We start from the raw sequence: 21,220 nt of genomic DNA, 5'->3' as shown, positions 1-21,220 counted from the left end.
GTTTCTCTCTCTCTATCTCCCTCCCTTCTCTCTCTAAAAATAAATAAAACCTTTTAAAAAAAAGACATTAAAGCCCAAAACCACACAAACAATGGCTAAACATCGTGTGTCTCTTCCTCTCTATTCTATCAGGCATGTGTTTTAAGAGCATGGTTTGCTTGGTATTTCATTGGCCAGATAGGCCATCATCTACGTAATCGATCATCTTACCATGTTGACAGTTTCTTGCTAGTAAAGCGTGTGGGTGGGGGTTCTTGCCTGCAAGCCTGCCTGTAGGGATTTCTTTGAAGTCCAGCCCAAGACCGCCAGTGCCTCGATCTGTCAGGCATCGCACGTGTTTTCCGGGTTTCTGATACCTGTTGCCACTCGCCTCCAGGAGCGTTGCCATAGCTACACTGCTACCACATCTCAGGGCACCATTTCCCATCAGACTTGCCTGCGTTGCGTAGCACCTAACGTTTTCTTTCTCTTTCCAACGAACAAACTGCTCGAATGACAGGGGGTTTAGACGTGTTTGGGCCACGTCAGGAACTCTGTGTTAAGAAGGCTGAAAAGACAATCAGCTGTCACATAAAAGATTGGAGGGCAGAAATCAGGAAGATGTAAAGTGCTTCTAGAAACTTTGCTTAGGCTTGAGTACAGTTGAGGAATTGCTGACCCTTTTCTGATCCCAGGAATAAGAAATTCGAAAGCCACAAAAAAAAAAAAAAAAGAAAAGTCCACACTTGTTCCTTTTGCAAAGACCTGAGCTTTCCCCCCAAGATCAGGAATGGATAGGTGTGTGCGTGTGCACATGTATGTGTGTGTATGTGTGTATGCATGCCCCACACGCGCCTTTGGTGACTCTGGGAGGGTCGGAGGTGGAGGAAGGGATGGAGCTGGTGGTGGCAGGGGGTAACACTGGGGTGGAGGAGAGGTGCGGGCAGGCCAGGTCCCACCGGGTGCTGGGCCTTCAGTGGTGAGACGGGGTCCCCCTCTCCCCCAGGCTGCTGCTGCTTCGTGAGCCAGTGTTTACTGTTCTGCCGGGGCTCGCCCAGCTCCCCCTTCTCTCTCCGTCTCTGTCTCTCCCTGCCCCTCTCTCCCCTCTTCTCCTCCACTTCCTCGTTTTCCCCTTTTGTGAAGACTCTCAACATAAAACCCTAACATTTTCTTCTTTTAGAGGCATATGACTTTTATTATTTTTATTTCATCTTTATTGTATTTTCTTTACAAAAAATACAATAAATAAATACAAAAATACAATATGTACCTGCTCCCCCCAGCAATCACCACACTGTGGCGCACGTCCATGAGTCACTTTTCCTTTTTGCTCCGTCCCTCCCAGATACGTGCAGAAACACTCTTACTGCCATGGAATGCAAGGAGCATCCAGTACACGGGAGACTGCCCTGGACCCGGACCCGCCCACTTCTGTTATCTGCCGGGTGGGGCTCAGGCGCAGGCCCTGCAAGGTCACTGGCAGCCTCTGGTTTCGCAGGGCCCTGTCGGGGTGATCATCGGTGGTGTAATTCGTTCGGTGACCCCGAATCTGGCCAGAGAGCCAGACATGTCCCTGGCTCAGGCTTGTCCCTCACTCTTGAACCTCTCGTGCCTCTTTCGGTTCTTGCATCCGGAGGACCCAACGGGGAGCTGCCGCTCCTGGGTGGGACCTGTGGACACGCATGTGTCTCCGAAGTGCTGTGGAGCCACCTTACTTAGTGCCGTACGCGTCTCAATTACACATTTCTGGCGGGAGTCGGAGGGCTGAGTGAAGGTAAGCTGAATATAGATCCCCAGGCCCTGTGTATGTGTGTTCACGTATTTTTCTTTTAAACAAGAAACTTCATAAAAAGCTAATGAAGGCAGCTTTTATACAGGCAAGAACCGTGTTACGGGAAAATGAGGAACCGTTGGTGTCCTGTCGGCTAGGGAATGAGTTATGTAAATCTACCTGGGTCTCAGCTTCCCCATCTACACAAGAGACAGGTGAACTAGATGATCAGTACGTTTCTTTCCACGTGTAAAGTTCTGCGGCCCTAAGTCCCAGTGTGGGATTGGTGGGTCTGCAAGGAGCCGGGTTCTGCCTCTGGACAAGACTGTGAGTGCAGCTTGGCTGAGCTCGCCCCTCCCCGCCACCCGAAACCTAATTCCCCAGGAGTCCTCTCTCGGAGTGAAGACCACCTCAGTCAGCCTCACCACCGTAGGACAGTTTTAGGACAGAAAGGCGTGATGATGATGGGACGGTAAAGGAGAAGATGACGACGGTGATACCACCGATCGGTGGGAAACGCCGACCGGGAGAGGTTACGGTTGAAAGACTTGCACTTCACAGCCAGTCTCCTGCGCCGCCGGCGTCTGTGACCCCAGGGAGACTCGAGGCCGGCCCACGGCCCCCTCGGACCACGCGGGACGGCGAGTCAGAAACGACAGGCAGCCGATCATTCTTTACACCCCGAATACAAGCACAAGTTTTAGTGATGAAAACTGACTCTGTTGACACTCGTAACACAGTTTTTTTCTGGAATTCACGGCTCTACCAGCAGGTGTCAGTGTAACCCAATTAATGAACGTTTTCCAAGCCTTAACTGCCCGCCAGTAAAGGAGTGAAAAGAATCTTCAAATAGCAAAGTTAAAAAACCTGTTCTCGATGTTTTCGATTAAGAATACCTTAAGTGGAGCTATAGAAAAATACTAACCCTTCAAAAGTTAAGTCACCAGGGGCCCTTGCCCAGGCATATCATCGTTACGTAAGGTGTAACTTGTATGTGAATAGTTATTACGTTCTATGTGACAACAGCGTTTTCAGGGACATAAAGGGCATGGTCTTAAATTAAGTACAAAAGTGCTAACCTGGGGTGAAGTATGAGAATAACAGTCTTTTAAAAACTCACATCGTGGACATGACAGCCGAGTGGAACTCGCTTGTCTCTGGTGACAAAGTCACAGCCCCTGCGTTCCCGCAGAGCCCTGACCCACCCGCAGCGAGGCACCGCCCGTTTCTTAGGACGCAGCCCTTGCCTCTCGCACACGCAGCCACTCTGACGGGGGTGACAGCAGCACCTCTCATGAGGGAGACTCGGGCGTGGCCCTGCACAGTCCCTGGAGCGACCCTGCGATGCGGATACGGGGCTCCCCCATGTCTGAGGGCTGATCACCGGTGTTCGGAGAGGGCCCGCAGCGAGGCAGAGCGACAGGCTGCCGGTGCCCCACGGCCGTGCCCGTCTCGGGGCGCGACGCCCAGCCTCTAAAGATGCTGCTTCGTGACCCGGGGAGGAGAGGCCCTTCGATGCTTTTCTGTCACACTTGGACTTGAGACTCTATTTTGGCCAAAAGATTCCTCCAACAATGATATGGGACACAGGTAGAATTAGACCGAAATTAGGGCAAAATAAAGAAATACGTGTCAAATTATTTTTATAAAAAAGGGTTTTTGTAGTGTTTTAAATACGGCCTCACCACGTCACCTACCCTCCCGTGCCTGGGTATGTATTTACCCAGGAGACGTGCAGAGGTGAATCCACAAAAGACCTGCATACAGCGTCTGTTAAGACTTCACGCGGGTTCACCGTCGAAGGCTGGAAAGGACTCGAGGTTCTGTCAGCTGGCTAAAGGGTGAACGTGCCGTGGCCTGTCCTTGTAACAGGACGCTCGCTGCTCAGCAGCGAAGGGAACGAACTACGGACACACGCAACCACAAGGCCGGGTCTCAGCTCAGCCAGCCAGGCGCAGGGGGCAGGCCCGGAAGGCCACAGGCCGTGCGACTCCGTGTGCGCCGCTCTCTGGGAAGGGCAGAAGTGCGGGGACAGGAACGGGCCAGGGGTCGCCAGGGCCTGGGGGTGGGGGCAAGTCTGTGCGTTTGTCAGAACTGGTGGAGCTGTGCTCCCCAAACTGGAGAGTGTTTCTTTCCTGTAAATTTTACCTCATTGAACCAGACTTTTCAAAAACAAAAAGTGAGAGACTTCGGGCACATACAAAATATCCCCACTGCACTGGGAGTAAAATTCAGGACTGACTGAGTCGGGTGACCAGAGATAGCGGAGACCCAATGCCCGAACTCTTGCCCTGGAACAGCAGGCCCAGGACTCGGGTGCTGGCCGGACAGGCCCTGGGTGTGACCTTGGGTGTGACCCTGGGCGTGACCTCGAGCATGACCTTCTCTCCGTCGCAGTGCACCTGCTGTTACAGAAATTGCATTAAACACTGTCTTTAAATTCTTTAACCTTGAACTTCTCAAGCTAAATTTCTCATTCCATAAAATCTCCACCTTGCTGGTCGTTAAAGGAAAACCCAGGTGGAGTATGTAATTTCTTTGGGAGAGAAGCAGAGTTAATAATAATTTTAGCTTTATTACCCACCATTCCTTTGGAGAGGGGATTATACATGGTCTGGCCAGCAGGGGTCAGGGTCTCATCTATGAAAAGCCGACAATCCATCATCTCGAAATGCTTTTCAGAAGCATTAATATTTGCCCAATACTTTCAGCTGCCGTGGTTATGAACCTTGTTTCTCTCAATAGATGCTCGGAGGAAGGAAGATGATCTGAACGGTTGCTCTTGTCCTCCATCTTGGTCCCCGCCCCAATCAGGTGTGGTCATGAACTCTGCGGGCCGCGGTGGGAAAGAGCTCTTTCAAACACTCCATCGTAGTCAGTATTCAGGGGGTTTCAGGAACGGGCCAACGGCATTACAGACACCACCTACCCAGTCTTGGCCGACTCGGTCTTGAACGCGATTCTCTTTGTGCCCGGCGGCCCCTCCGCCGACGCCTTCCTCTGGCATCTCAGAAACCACAGGTCTTCGTATGTGCCGGGAAAGCAGTGCCCCACCTTGTCCCGTACCCGTTTTGTGTGTGAGTCTGTCTCCCTTCTCTTCTGACCGCTCCCCAAGCCATGAACTCCTAGGCGCTCCCAGCGCTGCATCCCCGTGTGTGGCACAGGACCTTGTGCTCAGCAATGCCGATGGGGAGCAAACACGGAAATGAAGGATCGGAACACCTGCGCCGTCTCAGAATCCACGGCGTTGTGATGACCGGGCGGAAAGTAAAAGGACCAGCAATGCACGGATCTACAGAAAAGCAGGCAGAGGCATAGCCGGTTTCCCCGGAGGAACATTCTGGACACGTCCATGTACCAGAACCAGGGCAGCAGCATATAAAAACCGAAAATTCGGAAGACGGCGCATAGCTTATGTGATGGATTAGGAGGGAGCCTTAATCCTTCTGTGCCCAACACCCCTTGACATCTGGGGGAGCCTCTGGACCCCATCTCAGAATAATGTTTTTTTTAAAAAAACAAAGAATATGTTAAGATTACAAAGAAAACTAGGTACGTTTAAATACAGTCTTCAAACTATGTTCAAACAATTTGTTAATAGGATCTAGTGGCAGGTTTGGTAACTACCATAATTTTATAAAAGTGATGAGCATAAATGATGTTTTGAGAAATCCGTGACAACTAAAACACGATACGAAAATACGCTCCTGACAGTCACAGGCACTACTGATCCTCTGAAGTTCTTGCCTCCATTCACCACTGATGAAAATGTGAAATTGCAGAAATTAAAGCTGCAATTTTTCCCCTCCCTACATCTGAAGACCCCTCAAGTTCTGTGTGCGAACCCCGTGAGGGTCTGTGAACCCCGTGTTGAGAGTCCCCGAGCCAAGTGGAGGGCGGCTGGAGGAAACGAGGAGTCGTGGAGGGTGAGGGAGCGGAAGGGCCTCTCTCTGTCTTTCCTTCAGAAAGCTCGGTGCTCGCTTCCTCGCCTCTGCTTTGCTCTTCGCCCCATTCCAGCAGGGTTCGTGCCAGTCACCCCCGGAAGCCCTGGTCCCCACACCTGCCCGTGTCCAGACCCGACATCATCCAGCGGGCGTGTCCTGGTCCTTCCTTCGCTTGGTTTCTCGTTGGCTTTTGCACTGCTGACTGCTCTCCTCTTAAAACTTCTTTCCTCTTGGGGCTTAGCTCTTTCTCTCTCCCTTGTACTGTTACAGAACACAGTGGGGGCCTGGGACGATATGCTATTACCGAGAGGAACCCCCAGGTTCGTCATGTCCGCCGCCAGAGGAAAGACGTCTCTCGATGCCAGAGATTTGTGAAAAGGAAAGAGAATGTTTATTTAATGCTATACAGACTTAAAGTAGTGATTTAATGTCTTCATCAAAATCCCAAAGTCCCTCAAAACACCCACAAACATACACAGTCCTTCCTTCCCCCCTTTGCCCAGTCCAGTACCGTATCTCAGGAAAAGAAATAGAAGTCCGAGGCTCAGGCAGCCCCTGGTTCTTCCCAGTAATCTGTCTCAGCTGGTCGGCCTCCCTCAGTTCCCGGCACCATCAGCTGTGTCGCCGGGATCTCAGCTAAAGCCGGGTGGTGGTTCCCCCTTCTAAAGCTGCAGGGGTCCCCACTCAGGCAAAGCTGTGTGATTCTCCCTTCTAGAGCCACAGCCACATGGTTCTTCCTGCACAAGGGCCGAGAGAGTCCCCACTCTGGCAAAGCCGAGTGGTGCTCTCTCCAATGGCTGCCAAGTCTGGGTTTAAATCCCCGCACCAATCTTCCTCTGCAACCCCATTTCCAACTCCTCCCACAATTGGCTACACTTGCCAGCACTCTCATATCCTTCCAGCTTCACTGGGCTGCCATCGTGAGTCTGGGCAGGTGTGGCCCCATGTCATGGAGCCAATCTTCTCCAAGCTCCCACACAAGTACTGTTACTCAGGGAGGACCTGCCCCCCAGGTGCATCTTGGAGGGGAAGTTCCTTCCATCCCCCTGGCTCAGAGCATGGCCACAGCTATTTAACATATCTATGCAACCAGTTAAAGGTTATAGATGACCACACCATCTAAAGGTTAAATGACCCCACCAGAGGTTAGCTGCAAGGCTGTTGCTATGCAAAACGGCTCACAATGGCCCTGCTCCCTGTGTCCCTTCCCCCAACTCACACCTGTGCAGGGGAGGGGTGAGGACATCCTAATATTTCCTGGAGACCTTGAGTTCTGGGCCCCATTCCAAATCCCTATGTGGGGCCCCCCTCTTGGCTGCACCCTGTTACAATACTTCTCCGGCTCCTTCCCGGGCCCCGGCCCTGCCTCCTCTTCTGCTCACCCCTGTGCCCGCAGTTCTGCCTCTGCCTCCCACGGCCCCCGCCCACTCTCCGGGGACAGTCTCAGTCACCGAGTCTGTACTGCAGCCCAAGCGTCCGCCCTGAACCCCAGTGCCCACGTCCATCCCTGCATGACGCCACTCTTCCTAATGGTACCCGGGTCCCTCAGACTCAGTGTTTCCAGAATTAAACGTTTCACACAGGCTGGTTTATTTAATCCTCAGACCGTCCCGCGGGGGAAGACTTGTTATGCCTGAAACTGCCAAGGAGGACGAGGAAGCCAAGGGAGGGGAGGAGCTTGCCCGGGCGGAGTGGCCCGCGGGACCCCAGAGCCCTGGGCCTTCTGTTGCCCTCTGGGTCTGCGGCGTTGCCCGCTCAGGTCTGCTCATCCTGGTGCCGGTGAGGCGCTTCCTCCGAGGCCAGTGGGTTCTCCTCCCTCTATGCCCGCGACCTCTCTGTGCCCCCGGGACTGCTCACCATGGAGCTCCGTCCTCCTCGGGGCTGCCCGTGGGCTCAGCCCGCTCCCCCTGCCCCGCCCCACCCCCGTCCCCTCCGCTGCCACCACCCGCCTGGCACTCCGCACGCAGGTGCTTGTCCTCCCACCACAGCTTCCCTCCCCTGTCCCCGCCGCCTCGGTCCGTTCAGGCAGCACAACAGAGAGCACTGCCAGCCGGTGCCCTGACCACCAGCAATGTGTTTCCTCCCGGTTCTGGGGGCTGGAAGTCCAAGGTCAAGGTGTCGGCGGGGTTGTTTCCTCTGGAGCCTCTCTCCCTGGCGTGCAGACGGTGGCCTTCTCCTCGGTCCTCACGCACCTTCCCCCTGCGCACCTGCACCCCCGCCGTCTCCCAGTCTCCCACCCCGCTCTTGGCTGCTACAAGGACACGCTTCAGAATCTGCGTTATTCCTCACAGGTCCCCTCGGACCCCTCCAGACGAGGTCAGCATCCAGAGCCCTGGGCGTGTCCTTCGGCGGTAGCTTTCACACGGAGGTCAGGGGCGGCGTCTGTTCCGCTGGTGCATCCGGTGCCTCGCCCAGCACCTGGCCCACAGGAGACGCACAAAACCCCGAGTGAATAAATGAGCAGACTTCTGGGTATTAGTCAAACCTTACCTCGCATGCCCCCAGTGCCCGAGAGGGGAGCATAAGTAAGTATAAAAGTGCTGTAGAGCCCTTTAAGTTCCACCAGCGACTCCAAGGAGGAACCCTATATATAGAGTCTCTACAGAGTCAAGCTTTCGCTAAACTATTCCCAGAAGAGGGAATATAACTAGCTTTTTCCATTTATGGTAGATCCCAGTTTTAGAAAGTGCTTTTTTAAATTATTTAATCAAACCCTGCCTCCTTGATTCTATCTGCCCTTTGGAGTTTTGGAGGTTTCCACTTCTACAGTATCAATCTCCAAATCTGTGCAAAAGACCCAAAAGCAAAACTACTTTAAAAGTGGTGAAGACGGGTTAGCGTGCATAGAAGTCAGCGGCGATGCCTGCTTTTCTGTCCCAAGGAGACACGCGGGCCTTGCTGTGGCACGAGGGTGTCCACAGAGCGTCAGGGATGGAGACGGACAGGAAGACCCGCAGTGGCACGGCCTTGAGCTCCAGCTCCGCCTGGGATGCGGGAGAAGTGAGCTTGGGTGCGTCCTGCGTCCTGCATCCTGGTACCCGGGGGCGGGATGCATTTCTGGGCGTGGCCTCCGACACTGGGGCGTGCTCGGCACTGCTTCTCTACGGGCTTTAGGTCTGTCTGCCCCCTGTCGGTGCGGCCGGTCATCGCCATCTCAATTCTGCGACCGAGGGGCCAGCACTGCCTCCCGTCCTTCCCAGCTCGTACTTGTACTTCTCGCAGCTCCTCTGTCACTGGGCACAGCCTTTCCTGCCGCCCCCCCGCTCCGTGTCACCCACATTTGCCCTGTGCTGTTCTCCACCCCCACCCCCTCTCCAGTCCCACGGACAGGTGGCCCTCGCCTCCAGCACGCCACACTTCCTGCTCTCCGTCCTCACGACCGCTTCCACCCCAGTCGAGTCTCAGAGGCCTGCCACAGCCCCAGGGCTGCCATCACAACCCACAGCGCTCCAGAGTCCTCACCCCTCACTGCCTCGGGGCAGACCCCTACGCCCCCAACCTCCAACCCCTCACGGACAACCCCTCCAGCTGTATTTGAGCTACTGCACCTCCCCAGCCACCCCCCAACCCCAACTGCAGGTCCACTCTCGCCAGCACCCCCCTCCCCGCAGCCCACCTGCGAGGCCTGGTCACATGGAGTCCGAGCGGGCTGCCCTCTCCTTCAGTCCTGTGTCCCCCACACATTCTTGGCCCCATCCGTCCAGGCTTTCCTCATCTCCTTTCCTCTCTCTGCTCTGTCCTTTTTACTGTGAGTTGTAAACAGCCGTCAGTAAAAGTATATGAGCAGTTTAACAGACGACTATCAGGAGAACACCCAGATCCCCACCACTCAGATGCCAAAGAGAAAGTTACCCAATGAGTGGGAACCCCCCACCCCCGCCCCCACCCCTGTCCCCATGGACCCTTCCCTCGCCACACGGGAAGGTTCACAGGATGAATTTCACAGGACTTATAACTTAGCACTTAGAGTCACTGGACACCATCTTGCTTTCTCCTGTGGCCCAGGTGTACGGATTTTATTCTTCCCGCCCAGCCGTGGGCCCTGCAGGGTGGGCACCCTCCGGGGCGGGCACCCTCCAGAGAGCTCTCCAGACTCCCCAGAGTGTTGGCAGCGCTGAGCGGCCCTGCTGTTCAAGAGGGGCTCCCTCACTGAGTGTGGGCAAGAAAAAGCCTCATTTCTGTGTCCAAGAGCTCACACTGTTGCACCTCTCACACTCATGGGGACCTCACCCCCATTCCACTGGGCCGCTTCCAGTGCCCCAGTTTCACCCGGGGTCCTCTCCCCCTATCCTGTGCTCCCTGGTTTCAGTTGTCTTTTCCTTCTGGCAGCACTGAGCCTGCTTGGGAATTTCTCGGGGAGTTTCCAGTTTTGCGAAGCACAATGAAGAGGAATGTCTCGTGGGTGCCTGGGTGTCCGTGGCAACGCAACAAAACACCAGCCCTCTCTCCCGCGTCATGGGTCCAGGCGCTGCTGTGACCGCAGAACAGCCCTCCTCCCCCACCACATGGTCCTCTCGTGAGAAGCCCCGCGCCTGGCCGCCCGGCATCTTTGGGACGAAACAGCCCAGCCAGGGCGAGTGCCGTGCCTCCTCCTAAAGAGGTGCTCGCACGAGACTTCCGGCGAAGACTCCGAGCCAGGAGTACACAGGAAAAGATACACTGTGCAGTGAGGAAACGCACATTAAGGACAACGGCAGAGAAGTCTCTGGGGGTGAAACAGACCTGACTCCAGGCCATGAGGCACTGCAACGTACAAAGTGCGTGCAGCCTGCGGTGACGGTCACGGAGAAGCAGCACACAGTAGGTCTAGTCTTTGGGCAGACCTGTGAACCCCTGCGCTGTTGGGTCGGACAGGTCTTCCCGCAGAGGGGAGCCTGAGATCTAGCGACAGAAGGGAGGAAATCCACACTCTGGTCCCGTCCTGGACCTTCTGCAGCTGGGGCAGCATTGTCGTGGAGCATGGTTTCCGTGGGACGAGCAGGAAGAGAGCACACACTTCTTGAAACGCCGGGTTGTTTTTTCATAACAACTTAGTCCAGGCACAGGCCAGTGAAGCAGCTCTGTCGGGCAGGATAGGAAGCTACCTACCCACCCCTGCCCGTCAGCACTCGGGCAGCTGAGCGACTGGCCTCACGGCTAGACTTCAGCCGTGAAGAGAAGGGACGTGCAGTCCAGGCTATTTCCGGAGCACCCTGATTCAAGGGTCGGGGGCTACAAACACATAAATGGGGTTCTCTCTCCTCTCTCTCTCTCTCCCTCTCTCTCTCTCTCTCTCTATATATATATATATACACACACATATATACCTATATATATATATATAAAATCATCATCATGATCCAATGAGGGCTATTCACCGAGTGGACGGGAGACCCCGAAGTCCTCGGGTCTGCCCCTGTCTGAGGACCTGTCCTCCTCTGGCCAAGCACACGCCCCCCGCCGAGCACACCCCCGTGTCTGACGAATCTGTTCTGCAGAGAGAGCAGAAGAGTTCAAGCACCCTACCAACGACCTCGCTGTGGCTTCCAAGCTCCTTCCGCACCGAGCTGAGCTCTCAGCTCGCCGTCCTGGGAGAAGAGCATCGGGACGCTGCCTGCTGTGGGTGGTCTGCACGAACCCCGGGCCCTTCCTCAGTGGCCAGCGACCCTGTGTGGTTGGGCTGTTTCCCCCCCTGGCCCTCTCTGGCCCCATGGCAAAAGGGGGCTGATTTTCTTGCATGCACAGCCTTGAATTGTTCACAGTATCGTTTCTGTTGGTTTTTAATTTATTTATTAGGAAGAGCTAAACATCTTCTAAACCCCCAAAAATGTTCACTGTGTTCCCTCTCTCTCTCTCCCTCTCTCTGTTTGAAGATTACTTCCTGAAGCGCTTCCCAAGGGAGCGCAGTCCCAGTTTCCGCCCGGGCGACCCACGTGCACCCCAGGCGCATACCCAGTCGAGAGCAGTGTACCAGCTGCAGCACTCTGACCCATCTAGTTAGCAGATGCTCGTTTACCGGACCCCTTCCTGGGGGTGCAGATGCGTTCACGCACACACCAGGGGCCAGGCGGAGGCCCGGGCCCCGTTGAGCTTGCAGCCGAGTGAGGAAGGGAGGAGCACAGAACATCACCTCTGTTGGGAGGACAGCGGCAGCCTGCCCAGGGGCAGCCCGCAGGCACCCCCCACTGAGTGCGTCTGATCCGAGAAACAGCACAGGGCCCGGCAGAAGTAACGCCACTGAGTGTGGCTGGTGGGTCGGGTGCCAGAATGTCTCCCACGAGGTGGACAGCAGTTTGATCATTTCACCTGAAGAGTCCTATGGCATGCTTGCGGGTGCTATTGTTGTGTCACAGAATTACATGCTTATGGTTTGGTAGTGCAAGATGTTTATGTACTTGGAACAGGGGCGTTATTTGTGCCGGACCCCGTGTAAATATCCGTGGAAGCCCAAACAAAGGTGCTGCTTCTCTGCTGGCTCCCCGACCTGTACCAAGGGGTGAGTGAGCAGGTGTCCGTAGGGGTCCTAGGTGTCCCTCACCTGAAGCTCCAGGCAAGGCCGGAAGCAAGAGGCACGGGGGGAGAAACTGCCATGTGGGCTCCCGCGTGGCACCGGCGGTGCGGGCGTCGGACGGGCCACCTGCAGCGGTGGCTGGAGCTGGAGGCGAGGATGGAGGGGCTCGGGTGGTGCTCACGGGCTCCGCCCAGCACCCTGCAGTGGAAATGGGCGTCCCGTGCGAGGGACAGACCAGTTCTGCTGGGGAGGGGACACTGAGGGACAGATTCCTAGTTCTGTGTCCCTGCAGAGCAGTGCCCTCAAAGACGTGGGATCACTTTGGGACAGTGATGGTAACACTGTCCCTTTCTGCCCCGGGTACTCTTCCTTCCCTTGGTTTCAGGCTATTTCAGGTCTCCACAGATCTCCCGATTTGGTAGAGAGGCCCCTGCTTCCGCTGAGGTAACACGTGCCACCTTCCACGTGAAGCTGGAGTGAATGTGAGAGTCCTGAGTGAGGTGGCGTGAGGCACCAGGTCTGCGAGGTCAGCAGCCCGGGACCTTTCGGGGTTCCTAAAAATAGGATGTGTTTTTTGTTCTTTGGACAGGTTCCAGCACTTCTGTCACAAATGCACATTTTAAATCACATCCGTCATATAACTCTCACCTCCCTTTTCCTTCCAGAACTTGTGTTGCGCAGGAGGAGGGGGTTTTTGCCGCTGTAACACAATGGGGACAGAAAGTAGCCTGGGCGTAGGACGTCATCTTAGTGTGTGCACCGTGCTTGCAGAATTCTTCCTTACGATCTGCCTGAATGCAGACATTTGCAGCATACATGGGTGCCCGCTGGAAACGGTTCTTTCTATATGATCAAATGGAAACTACAAAAGGAGGCCTTTCATTGACCAGCTCTGGGTCTTCGGGCCCATGATGTAAACCTCCGGGCTTCCGATTCTCCTCTGCCGTGCAGGAAGGTGCTTGGGTTGAATAAAGCTTCTTCTAGTTCCAAGTTCTATCACGATGCTTTCATTTCGCAATGAAATTTCCAGTCAACAAAGAAGCCCAGAAAAACATCAGGAAAAAAAATAACATCATATCCATTATTGTTACTGGATTTTAAATTCCTAATATCTGGCGGCAGTTTTGTGACTGGAATTGTTTATTCTCTTCCCAGAGGAAAGAGTAACACCCAAATGCTTGTTTTACTGGGATGTGTTATCTTTAGATTTGTATCACCGAAATGCAGAGGGGAAAAAATCCCTTTCTATTGTCTAAGGGAAATAAAACAATTCCCTTTGAACAGCAACAAATCAGCTCAGTGAAAGCTGCAGGCGCCGCACCTCTGGGGGAGCACCGCACCCTGCACGGGGGATCAAAGCCCTCCGACAACCTTTGTACCACCAGAAACCCCCGCTCCTCCTGGGAAGTTCCCCGGGTCCGTGAAATTCGAAAAATCTCAAGATTCGGATCTGACGAAACCTGAAAGAAGAATCCTCTCGCAATTGTGTTTACACTCTTTTAAAAGAATGGAGTTTCAGATCTCAGTGGGCAAGTCGGGTCAGAGGAGAGGCATTCCGAGACCGTCTTCTCTGCCCTGGTTCCTCTCAAGATGGGAAACGAATCCAACCCGGGGGCCCGGAAGGGCCGTACTCTCCGCGTAGAAAGGAGAGCTGATTACTCTCTCGGACAATAAGGAGACAGAAGAATGAAAAATGAAGAAGGCGAAGAAGAGGAAAAGAAGCTTCTAAATCTTATAAACAAGGAACGGTTTACCCCACAAGCTGCCTGTGGCTGCCTGCACCACCAGCAGCCCCAGCCTTTCCAGCCCTGAGCCCAGGGTCCCGGAGCGGGGGGGGGGGGGGGGGGGGTTGGATTTTGTTCCGGTCCTTCCCGGCACGAGAGGAAAGCTCAGCCAGCGAGTGGCTAAGTGCGTCCCCTTGAGCAGTCCCGGTGTGTCTGAATAGCCCTGGGCACATCTATTTCACGAAGGTGCTGAGGGTCCTCCTGAAAAACAACTCAGGGGAGGCAGGGGAAAGCCTGCCCGGGTCAACAGGGTTTAAAGGAAATGGGTACTAACGAATGAATAAAAGTTGAGGACAATCATTGTTTCTAAACGTAAGGAAAAATTACGTCGTGAAAAGCGATAGGAAACAGGTCCCCATGGTAAGTATTGATTTGGGCATAAATATAACCAGGGCAGGGGGAGAAAGCTGGAGACAGCAAGTGCCACCTCGTGCACCAGGGCCGCTTCTGCGCAGGGAGAGCCTGAGCCTGTCTCTCGTGGGTTCAAGTTTGTCTGCAAACAGACTGATTTCCGCATGTGGGCTCAAAACTGTCCCGATTTCCAACCCCCTTCCCCCTCTCCGCCGGGTTCCCCCCTTTCCTCCAGTGACACTCCCCTTAGTTCCTATCCATGGGTTGTGCGTGTAAGTTCTTTGGCTTCCCCATTTCCCATACTGTTCTTACCCTCCCCCTGTCTATTTTGTACCCACCATCTATGCTTCTTATTCCCTGTGCCTTTTCCCCTCTCTCTCCTCCTCCCCTTCCCCACTGATAACCCTCCATGTGATCTCCATTTCTGTGATTCTGTTCCTGTTCTAGTTGTTTGCTTAGTTCGTTTTTTTTTTTTTAGATTCGTCTGTTGATAGTTGTGAGTTTGACATCATTTTAAGGTTCATAGTTTTGTTCTTTTTCTTAAATAAGTCCCTTTAACATTTCATATGATATGGGCTTGGTGATGATGAACTCCTTTAGCTTTACCTGGTCTGGGAAGCGCTTTATCTGCCCTTCCATTCTAAATGAGAGCTTTGCTGGATAGAGCCATCTAGGTTGTAGGTCCTTGCTTTTCATCACTTTGAATATTTCTTTCCAGCCCCTTCTTGCCTGCAAAGTTTCTTTTGAGAAATCAACTGACAGTTTTGTGGGATCTCCTTTATTAGTGTTATTTTTTAGTTTTGTTATTATTGGTGTATTCTTAACACACACAGGTCGTGAGTGGCAATGAATCACAATTCAGTGTGAGATACCTTAGTAAGTTTGTGTTAAGCCTTTTAGCTAACGTGGCGAAAACCTTGTCCACATCCTAATGTCAGATTCAAAGCTTTATCTTCAGCAGTTCACGTCTGGGCCCCTCCTTGCATGTTGCCTGATGGCACTGGGCAAGTTTACTGTCACCGTCCTTACACTCACCTTGTGAATGCCTTGAACCCGTACCTCCCGAAACATCTTCCTCTGTTTTCTCTGCCTCGGCCCACGTGCTTCTCTTCACGTGCATGGCGAAGCTGGATGTGAGACTCACCACTGACTTCGCCTTCCAGCAGGTTCCATGGGCATCTTGTCGTTTTCAGAAAAGCCTCCCATTTTCCCTGCAGCCGTGTGCTCCTCGGCAGTATCACTGCCGTCCGTTAGCGGGGGTCCGCTTTTATGGCGACGAGGCTCGCGCCTGGGGCTCCGACTCTGGCCCCCTCCCCAGTCCGCTCTCTGTGTCCCTTTCCCCAGTGCAGACCCGTCACCCCTCCCCTGCCCCAGATGCCCCTGCTCCCCCATGGGGCAGCATCCGCCTGCTGAACAGGTCTTTGGAGACTCTGAAGAAATCACAGATGCCTTCTCTAAAGCTCAGAGCTCTGAGGGAAAGACTAGAACTGAGAAATGTTGAAACGCTGTTAATTATTGGTGAGCTACTTATCAATTTATCAAAAGGTATCTTCTGAGCGCCTGTCCTGCGCCCAGCTCTGTCAGACACTGCCCCCGTGTTGTCTGAGAGCGTGACATGAAAATGAAGGCACGGCTCCTCACTCTGTGAGTCATGAGCCGTGCGTCATGTCCACCACCAGGTCGCCGAATCTGCACCTTCCGTGGTCAGGAGGGAGGAGCTGCCCGGCACTAAAACAACTTTTGCAGTGATTCTGATATCGTAACCATAAATCCAACAGATTTTAACATTCAGAAACTTTTCATTGTGCTCCTCTTCCTCCTCCTCCTCTCCCTCCTTCACCAGCCATGGTAGAAGATTCAAACTAATTTTTCTACAGAAAGTCAATGACAAAACTGTGATGTCCTCGGAATACTTGCCAGAGACACTTGATCACTTAATGAAATTTATTTTAAGAACCATGATATTACTGACCAAAATAAGACACCTGATTACCTAACAGACTTCTTACAATAGCAAGCAAATCCATCCTACTGCTATAACTGACGGGAAAAAGGGAGGGGGGAGTGACTGGGGAACACACAAAAGGACCTGTGGCAGTCTCTTGAGAAGCCAGGTGGGCCGCCTTATCGATGAGCGACCTTGCTGACCCATTAGTGCTCAACACCCCAGTTCCAGGAACAGATCATGTTCTCTTCAAATACACAAGTTCTATACATCTTTTCATTCTCTGACTTAAGCACCGTATAGAATCTCAGAGTCATCAGAAAACAAGAAAGTCCTTTTTATGCTAGCGTTTCCCCATTTTTATGTGTTCCTACTTTTCTAGAGGAATCATCCTCGTTCGAAGTCTGCTTATGACAAAATTCCCCTTCTCGTTTGTGCTGTTAGAATCCTCAAAGGGCACATGGGGAGACCCTGAGGACCCCGTGTGGACAGGAGCCAGTCAGTGCTGAATCATGGGAATGCCATTGTATTACACAAAATAACTCAGAAATTGCACGCCCACGATAGAACCATGGGTGCAGAACCCTTCCCGACAGACTGACCCCTGCCTTCACGTGTCTGGAATAGAGTCACAGCCTGTTTGCCTGCAAACACCCAGCAATTGGAACAACTGTAACTATGAGCTCTTGTCTAAAAATCTGCCCTACAAGTGCTTTCCTTAAGTATCAGCAAACTGTTAAAAATCCATGGTTCTGTTGTTATAGCAACCATCATACCAGAGACACATGCAAAGAAAAGAATGCCCCCTAACTGGTAACATCAAATTATCGTGACAGTTTCTGTGTTGAATGACAAGCCTATATCTAACTGCTGAAGCATAAGAATCAGGATAAAGCCACATGTGCAGACTTGTCTAGCAAATGCATGATGGCGACAGTGGTGGTGGTGTTGGTTGGGGATGGGCCTGGGAAGGGGACACTGGAAAAGAGAACATAACGTTAGACACCCGTGTAAAATGAGTTTAACTGTGCAAAAGTTAAAATTCAGTATTAAGTCTGAACATGCGGGCATTGAACAACTACTAAAGCAGCCGGCTCCTATGCAAGAATGAAGCGTGAGGTTCGTGTTCTACCATCTGGTAAAGAAGCTCACCGCACATGTGCTTCCTCGGGGCGGAGAGAGGTGTCCGTGGCACATCCCTCCCGGCTGCTCGGACAGGCTGGCCCCCCGAAGCCGGAGCATCTGAGTGCAGAGCTCCAGGCGAGAGCCAGGGCCCACCGAGAGCCAGGAGGGAGGGTCACTCGGTGTTCAGAGAGCAGCTCTGCCCTGCAGCCGGGCCCAGAGGGTCTGCGGCGGAGGACCGGCCCACGAGGCAGCACGTGGCTGTGTGGCCGGTGTCTCTCTGTGCAGTTTTGTCAGAGCCCCCAAGTCCTAAGATCGAACAGCCTGGCCACAGCTCACTGTGGTGACATGGAAGGGAACGCAGGCGAGCCCATGGCAGCGTGGGCCAGGGACACAGTGAGCTCCACGGGGAAGAGCCCCAGACCCACGTGCCCCCGAACACGGTGGCATGGAGCCACATCGCTCCCTCACACCTGCGGCCACGGGGCTGAGGGGGAGCGGGGTGAGGGGTGTCCCAGCTGGTGGAGAAGAGGGAGGATCACGCTTGGATTGTGGCAGGTCAGCGCAGTGTGGGGGCGCAGGAGAAAAGGCCGCTGCTGTCCCGTCCTGCCGAGGGGTGGCCCCACGATCCCGCGTGAGGGGAGACTCTCACAACAGGCAGAGCTTTGTGGAGAAGAAGCGGCCCCCAGTAAGACGTGCGCAGCCCCAGGGGTCGTGGCGAGTAGCTCGGCTCCCTGTCCGAGGCCCGGAGAAAGGAACGCTTGATCACAGATGGGAAGTCCGGAGCAGAGGCCGGTGGGTGACTGAAGGGAGTGGGCATGAAACCTGAAGATCTTGCGTCCCATCTCAGCAGCCGAGACAGACACGTCGAGTGGCAGAGGCACTGAACAAGCGGGAGGCAGAGCAGCCCAGCCAGTGGGCAGCGTGCAGCCTCTGCCATCAGCCGCCCCCGGGGCGGGCACGGTGGGCCGGACCTGCGGACAGGGGTGAAAGCTTCCGTGCAGGGCCTGCAAGGGCCCCAACCCCCACAGCTGACCCGGTCACGGCTGCTGTCAGCCACCCCACCTGCCGGCAGCCCCTCCCCAGATGCAGCCGCGTCCCCCATCCCCCGCGGAGACCAACAAGCCCCTTGGGAGCCGCAGCCCGCACCGGCAGGCCGCGCGTCTCCTCCGGGACCGTCCCGGGGCCCAGCGCTCAGGCTGGGTGTGCGCGTGGCTCGCTCGCCGTTTGGTAGTCAGATGTTCGAGACGTTTATTTTAATCTCCCGGATGAAAAATTAATGTGCAGCCTGATGTTCCCCACCCACCGCACTGCGGCTGAGTCTCGCTCACCAAAATGGAAACTCTTCCAGGTTGAAATCCGTCATCAGTCCGTCCTCGGCGCGGCCCACTCATTCCGATCCGATCTGAGTTCCACGGAGAGCAAAGCTGGAGTCATTGACCTTTTTAAAAATTTCATTGGAAGAAGGCGTATTTTATTTTTAGCGTATCTGTGTGTCAGAGGGCGGCAGGCCTTCTTTCCTTTCTTTCCGTCCGCTGCCTGTCATTCTACCCTCAGTCCGTGCGGTACAGCGGGCTGAATTACTTTTTCTCTCTTTATCCTCACCCGAGGGCATGCTCATTGATTTTAGAGAGGGGGGAGGAGAGCGAAAAAGAGAAGGAGAAAGATCAATCCGCTGCCTCCCGCACGCACCCCTGGCCAGGGACCGAACGCGCAACCCAGGCATGTGCCCTGACCGGGAATCGAACCGGGAACCACGCCCAGCCCACGGAACCACACCAGCCAGTGCTGAGCTCAGCTGTCTTCCCGTGGCTGAGCTGCAGGCACCAAAGCCTCCTCCTCTGTGTGCCCTCGTTTTCCAGTGACCGTTAAGGAGGAGCCTCCTCTTCCTCATGAAATGCCAGGCCCCCCTGGTTCTGCTCATGCCTTCGTTTCTGGGTCCAGCTCACGTTCTCTGTCTCCCTGGGGCTGCCCGGTGGCTCTGAGCAGCTCTGCTTGGAGGCGTCCTGGGAGTCACAGGGTTAATGTCTAGGACCAGGAAAAGCCTTGGGAACTGTGGAGAATGTGAGGGATTTTTCTTTGTGCATCGTGTTCGGTGACTGCACAGCGGACAGCGTTAGTGTTTCCAGGCCTGTCGCCCGCAGAACTGCCCCTCGGGGAGACGCTGTCGGTTCTCTGCGCCGGGTCCCATTCTCGGAGCCTGGGAGAATGCAGCCGGATGATTCCGGGTCTGTCCTCCCAGGCGGGTCTCCCTTGCAGTCACCGGACACTCAAAGCCCTTCGAGGGTCTGTGTGCAGACGACACAGGAGCCTGCAAACCGGCCCGAGAAAGAGTCTCGCCAGGGGCCGAACTAGCTTCTTTGTCCCAGGCAGTCAATCCCGTGTCGGGCTCGACAGCGGTGGGGGTCGCCGGGGCTCTTCACCAAATACTCCCGTTTCCACCCCGTTCTGGACTCGGGGGAGGCTCCCACGGTCAAGCTGGTTTACTGTGAGGATGGGAACTGGGTCAACCAGTGAGCTATGGGTGAAACAATGCGTGTCCCTTCCGGCTAGAGCATTCCGTGTGCACAGTAAGGCCTGAGGGCTTTCTCTTTCCCGAGGACGCCAAGAGAAAGGTGGTAATAGCTGAGTCATCTGAGCGGCTGGGATAAACTGAGTTCCCCCATCCCCCCACCCCTGATTCTGCTGCATTCCAGGAGTAAATGTGTGTTGTGTTTAAGCCCTCGAGCTTTGGGGGTTGGTTGTTCCTCCAGGTCACTGTGACCGCCCTTCTCTGCTGCCCGTCCTCAGGAGGGAGCGGAGCTGCGAGCGGCCAGCTGGATGGCACAGGAGGAGGACAGCACCCCGGGGGCAGGGCGTGTCTGGCCACGCAGATCCCTGGACTTCCCGCCCGCGGTTTCGCAACCTCTGCTGGGCTCCGACTCCCGGCCACATTCCTTTGACGAAGGCCTGTGTCTGCACTGAGAGTGCTCTCGACCGCACGCCGCTCGGAGAGCTTCCCGGCACGCCCGGCACCAGATAACCTGGAGAGGCCTCCCAGCGATGCGGTTACAATACGTCCCTGCCACGTCTAAATTTAATTCCGCTCGTCACACTCAGCGCAGTGGTGGAGACAAGCATCCTGCAAGATGCTGCTTTATGCTCCAACAGTCAGGCTCGTGGGTGGGGAAAATCCACTTCTTTTCCTAAGTGTGTTGTACTAGGGACCTAAATGTGCCTTCCCAGTGAACCCCTAAACCTCACGGGCCGGACATCGCCATCCCCCCATCCCCCAGCGGGGGACAGTAACGACCTATCGTCATGTGCGAAGCACTGTGGGAGGTGCTCCGTGTGCCCCAGCTGACTCGTTCGCTGCAATGAGCCCCGGAAGAGGGAGCTGAGGTCCAGAGAGTTCCAGAGCACACCCCAAAGACACACACCAGTCAGTGGCAGAGACAGGCCCCTACCGAGGTCCTCTTTCAGATCTGGACTCGCTCGGCAGTGTGGCGGGCACTTTGCAGGGGCTGAGCTCGCTAGGGATTTAGCACCTGGCGGGAAGATAACCAACAGACGTTTCCTGATGTGAAGCCAAGAAAACCTCTGATGGGCTGAGCACACACAGCCAGCGAGCTCCCCTTACAAATGACTGTCCCCGAGACGCTGGCCGCTGTGCGTCCGCTCCAGGCCCAGCCCCTCGTCAGCCACGCATGGCGAGCCGCCGGGACACGGGGCAGGACCAGCGTCTTCGTCCCCGCTCCTGGGCACTTGCATCCGCTCATGCGCCTCTCTGAACTCAGCGTCTTTCCACCTCTCCTCCCTTGACTCGGCTCACCCCTGAGCCTGGGAGTGCGGGCC

This window comes from Phyllostomus discolor, chromosome 14 (genome assembly GCF_004126475.2).
Source record: "Phyllostomus discolor isolate MPI-MPIP mPhyDis1 chromosome 14, mPhyDis1.pri.v3, whole genome shotgun sequence".
Taxonomy (NCBI): Eukaryota; Metazoa; Chordata; class Mammalia; order Chiroptera; family Phyllostomidae; genus Phyllostomus; species Phyllostomus discolor.
The sequence above is the reverse complement of the archived record's forward strand: the minus strand, read 5'-3'. Positions refer to the sequence as shown.